The sequence below is a fragment of the Centruroides vittatus genome, unplaced genomic scaffold (assembly GCF_030686945.1).
Source record: "Centruroides vittatus isolate TY-2023 unplaced genomic scaffold, ASM3068694v2 contig_900, whole genome shotgun sequence".
In the NCBI taxonomy this organism is placed as follows: Eukaryota; Metazoa; Arthropoda; class Arachnida; order Scorpiones; family Buthidae; genus Centruroides; species Centruroides vittatus.
Window position 1 is genome coordinate 3,136,166 of NW_027122591.1, and position 6,460 is coordinate 3,142,625.

Genomic DNA, 6,460 nt, shown 5'->3' on the forward strand with positions numbered 1-6,460 from the left:
ATGAACTTAAAAAAACTACATTAGTATATATTATTTAAATTATTACGAATGTTTCATTTCTACGGACAAGAAAGGAATTAGCTTGAGCAGAGTTTACAATAAAAATGAATAACTGAACAAAGTTAAGCGACAAGTAAGTGGAGCATGTTTATAAAAATTCTTATTATGTTTATTATATCATTTACTCTGAAAAAGATAAAGGTTTATTTATAATATATATCAACTGCTTTTAATATAAATAGTAATTCAGATTGTAAACAACACTTGTTTTTGTTGTATAAATTTGTTATCTTTCCTTCTTGTTTTTGTGCGCCAATGTACAAGATTTGGAATATTATGTGCTCCCTCTATTTATAATACATGTATATTTTAGATAATTATAGTGTTAACCAATGCTCTTAAATCTCTTTTATTGCTTCTTTATTATTATTATTATTATTATTTTCTTATAGTACCAATAACTGAGTATATCAAATTATATTTATAATTTTAAAAAGGCAGTTGATAAATTAGTTTAATGCTTTTAAATAGTATATTTGTTGATAAGATTAACTTCACGTAAAATTTATTTTTCATCAACTTTTCTAATAATATTAAACTAGAATTCTATTTGGTTTATTATTATTTAAATTTAATATTAATAAATAAATAATTTTTTACTTTTATTCAGCTCATTAACTATTTTTTATTCTGTAGCATCCATTTATTACCTAAATTTTCCTATTTTTTCAACAAGAATATTTACAAAAATTAATACTAATTTAGATCACTTAAATTGTTTAAAATCATTTTATTTTTGACAGTTAAAATAAAATTGTAATCGATATTAATGCAAAAATAACTTGATTTAGAATTAATTTTTCTCACAGACATTTATAGATCTAGAACAACTAATAGAAGATAATATGAAAATATTATTATTATATGAATAAAATTATTTCCACCTACTGAATATTTTTTGCTTTTCTCCTCAATTTCGTACATTCTATATTTACGTTGATTTATAGATATGTCCGACAGGAAATGGAAATGCTGAATAGATAATTTAGTGGTGATATTCAGTAATTATCGTAAGAGAAATTTGTCAAATTTCAAATTTTATTTATTATTAATTTAACAACCTTCATTTCTAACAATTGGATTAGATTATGTCATATTTGTTTTTGGCTCTAAATGTGTAAAAACTTCCGATGTCCCAGACGCCATGTACTGTACGCCGGCAGTTTCCTGACTACTCTGACTACTGGTGTAGATTAATTACTATCATAACCAGCTTATCCCTGGCTGATTGATCTGTTGACATTTATTGGGAATGATGAATAAATTGAAGACTTGTCTACAGGAGTGTACGCAACTTTATGGATCTTCAAGTAGCTAACCTTATTTCTTTGATTGATGTGGACAGAACCTGCTGCTGGAAATATCTGTGCTCTTTGGCGATCTTGGCATATCCACAATTATGTGGCCACAAATGGTGGATTCTTTTGACCTGTGTTGATTTCAACCTACATTTATTTTGATATTACTATTTCGTTTCATTTACTTTACTTACCTCATTGTGAATATTGTACTTTAACACTACGTACTATAATACATTATAATTTATAATTCTTTACTAATTAAATTTTTCTCTTTTACTTTACAGTATTGAAATGTTTGAAATTTTTTACTTCTTTGATGCTGACTATATTTTTTAAACCTGATACATTAATGTTAACCTACACAAACTACTGACAAGAATTATAGCATAATATAGAGGCATTAAGTAACTCCAAATTAAGGGATTAATTTGAATAGTTTGTATTTATACACAGTTTTTCATTTAACTTTGATGGTTTATCATTTATACATGGTTCAAACAAATATATCAGATTTATACTAGTATCAGTAATAAATTTAGAGTGGATAGTCTGCATTGTTATGTTTATACATAAATTCATTATGTGATTTGTCTCTCTGTTCTTTCTATCCAGCTATCTCTCTTTTCTCTTTCACTAATGTCAATTCATCAAACCATAAAACTAGAACTTTTGTTAAACTAAATACAAAATTAGATTCTCTTCATATATTCATATATATATATACAGTATATATCAATGCTCTACTGTATATATGAAGAGAATATAATCTAATTTTGTATTTAGTTTAGGATTCTAGTACATACATACTAGTAGAATCCTTTTGTAACTGGTAAGAGTTCATAGTTCTCAAAAAATAAAAATAAATAATCAGAATATAATTAAAATACGTAAGACAAAAATTATGCCTATATAAATACGATTAAAATACTAAAAGGATTTATTATTCGTTATTAAAAACAAGTCGAAAGACTCAATGCAGGCATTGGGGCATACTAAATTACAAATAAAAATAATAATATACCAAATATTATAGTGTAAAAATATAAAATAATTTATATTGTTAATTTAAATAATATCTCGGGGTGTTCCTAGTGGCCATTTTTGGAATACCGTGACAAAGACAAAAAGAAAGAGACTGTCCATTTTTTCAGCTTTATATAGTAGATTGGAAAGTTGTACTCTTTAATTATAATTGCATATTTAGATGAAAGTTACAAATATATATTGTTATGGAGAAATTTTTATTTATAGAATATTACAAGCAGGGCTTTTTCAAGATGGAATGCCATACCAGCATAAAAAGTATCAATAGCTGGAAGGTGGCAGTAATAATGCTAGGATATTCATTTTGGGAGGGAAGAGGAGAGGTGAAATGTTGTTTTAGTGGAGCAAACATTTTATCGTCAAACAAACTAACTTTTAAAATTTAATGATGGAGTTTCAGTAAGACATATAAACAGAAAAAGTTTAGCAAAATTATGTAATTACTTGATGAACAATTAATTCATATTTAAAGAAACCTCCAAATAAGTCAGTATAGATAATCTAGAATAAATTATTTTAGGTGGACTAACAGGTGGGCTAGGAGATTTTAGGATGAACTGATGTCCCAATGTTACACCATCCATAGTAGGTAGTACTAGCAGTTGCTCAGTAGAAACTATTCTGTATATTCAGTTGCCATATATGAATACAGGCAGTAATTTTTTTTTATTATGAAAAAAAGCACTGTTTATACATAAGAAGAAAAACTAATAGTAAAAATCAACTCTAGTAGTTAGCATTTCCAACTCTGTAATCAATCCTTAGAACAGAATGAACTAAATGCTAATCAAAATTTATACTTGTTACACATATTTCAATATTCTTTAACAAAATGTATTTATTGGAAGGTTTTTAAATTTAATAAAAAGAAAAAAAAAAAAAAAATACAACGAGCATTTACTGTGACATCATCACAATACCACGCTGCAATTTTTAATCATATTCTTAATCTATTTAATTCAAAACATATGTTCTCCGTCTAAAATTAGTAGTGTCTTGCCCCTGTATACTATACTTTTCCTTATAACAATAGAATCATGCCAGTCATCTATGTAACTCCATTCAGGGAAAAATTTTTGAATTGAATTCATGTGACTTCCAGTCTAGACTGGACATTCATATACAGTTAATTGAGGCCCTATCCCTAAGCTTTCCATATCTGGTCTTGATTTTCATCTATCTAACGTTGTTCTCGAGATTAAGGAAGGACAGACAGCCGGTCAATAGTAGGAATTTATAGGTCTGCAATTTCAAAATCGCAGCCCAATTAGGAAATGTATGTATGAAAAATAATTAGTTGTTAAATCAATACAAGAAAAAAATAAAATAATGAATGTCAAAAGCTATAAATTTAAAAAAAAAAAAATTGTTTTTAACAAAAAGTAACTGCAAAAATGTGGAAAAGAGCATGTTTAAAATTGGAATCTGAATTAACTACATTATGGAATTGAAGAACTATTGACTATAGTTTATGTGACTGTACAGGAGGGTCTAATGATGTGTTCACTTGTTTATAATCGATCAGCGCAAATCGCAACCGTCAATCTCGTAACGGTCAACTCTTTGATAACAAGTGCGTGTCTGGGAATTGTAACGGATAAGTTACGGCGGCGCTGATCGATTATAAACAAGTGAACTCATCATTAGACCCTCCTGTACATGAGATATTGCTAATATCATCTTATAAGAAGTCATTTAATCTATTGACGTATTACTATTGTTATGAAAGATATCGTCTTAAGCAAACTGAACTTTGTTATAGAATTTAAATTAGGTGACAGAAGTAGCAATATAAAAGAAAATAATTAATAAATCTCCATTTCAGAAGATATATAAGCAGCCCTATGAAACTTCTGCACTGATGAATGCAATAATATTAAATTGAATAAATACTATAATTCTGATATATCTGTATTGCTAAAGAACAGAATGCTAAAATTAGCTAACAAAAATTTATTAGACTTAATCTTAATACTTCATAACATAAGATTTTTTATCTCTTAGAATTAACTTTTTTTCTTCATAAATTTCTTTTTAATTATTTTTCATTACTCAAATCAAATAAATTTTCTGATTTAAAAGCATTCCAATAAGTAGTTTTTGCAATAGAACTATTAAATTAGCTATATAAACAAATTAATTTCGCATTCAGAAATACTTTAAATAAAAATATGAATACCGATAACCACAACAACAAATCCTATATGTATTCCTACTAAATTAATTAAATAAATATAAGAAAAATTTGAATTAAAATGTGGTTTCCGTAGAAATGCGTGTTACATCAATAAAAAGCAGTTTACATAGAGCTAAGGATTATTATTAATTTTATTTCATTTAGAATCATTGGAAGATAGATAAATAGGTATTTTGTGACACAACTTTATAATATATATATATAATAAAGACAAATTTGGTAACTTAAGGTCTAACGACCAATTATAATTAGTAAATATAACTGATTTAAATATAGTTCGAAATAAACTGAAACACTGCACTAATCTCCTGACATAAATTTGTTGTAATTCTATCACCACAAAAGCAAAACTAAAGCTAAATGGGTGCCAAAGTAAAGTTGGAGATAATTCAACTTTAACAAAATCTGTCAAGAAAGATACAAACAACTGGTTTGTGACAAATTCAAATATGCTCAATATTATAATTATTATTCGTAGTATAATGTAAATATAATGTAAACTTATTGGTAAAAGTGTGGATATTGATTTATTTAAATTACATTTTAGGTTTTTTAGTAAAAATTTAAGTTATATAAATAAATTTATTTACTATCAGCTTTATAAATAATAAAAAACCAAAATATATTTCAAATGACGACAAACAGAAATTAAATTATTTCAAATTTAATTTCTGCTTTTTCAATACAGGAAGAAGTTGGTTTCTGTTTCTATTCTGGCTCTGAAATGTCAACTTATACATAAATTATTATATTATCACAAACAATTCCGATCTTAGTAGTATAAACTAATATTAAATACATTAAATTTCTGCAAATAATTGTTAATGTATTCAATTTCTGTAACAATCAATTTATTTCAGAAATCAATTATAGTTTGTTTATTAAACATTTTTATATATAATTATTTATAAGCTTGAAAATTTTAATCCAATTCAAACTGCTTTTCTTAGAGGAAAACTTTTTTTTTTTTTAGAATTTTAAGCATTATCAGACAATACACTGTCATCAAGAAGCTTTAGCTGACTCCTAATAATAGAAGCAACTAAAGTTTCTTAAAAAATACTTAAAGTTTATAGAGAATTTAGCTCCAAGAAAAGCAGTTTGAACTGTGTTTAAGGAGCTTCTTTAACATATCTACTGTAACATTTTATGATATTGAGAGATAGAAATAAATCAAACTCAACTATGTGAAATTTGAAAAATAAAATAATAAATTGTGTGCTTTCTATAACTTTTTCATTGTTTATTAGAGAATAATTAATAAGAGAATAAATCTGAAACATTTGTTTTCACTTTATTACTCTTCAATCGACAACAAACACACACCATTTTTTCAACTTAGGGTACGAATTAATGTTTTTAGTTTAAAGCAAGTTTTATCCTCTTCCAACAGACAGCACACTTACTATTACATAGCACTGTCTATACCATGGTAGTCAAACTATGGCTCACAAGCCATGTGCAGCTCTTCCAGATCCTAGTTGTGGCTCTCCTATATTTATACAATTTATTTTTATAAACTTGGTGCATACTATTAATACTTACACATATATAATATTTTTGTAAGTTTTCTGACTATTACATAGTGTAATATATGCAGAAACTGTAAGTGTGACTTGGAACTTAATCTCAAATATGCAACTGAAAGCTTAGGGTAGTAAAGTCAAAGGAGTTAATGACTGTTTACCTACAGTAGTCAATTATGAAGTACCAGTAAAATAGCAGTGACAACTATAGTATTTTAACTATGGTAGATATAATATTAATAAATGTTGTGGGTCTCTCCAATAAGCATTCCAATAGACAATGTGGTTCTTGTGTATTTCTGATAGGCAGTGCATAGCTCCTATCATGGCAT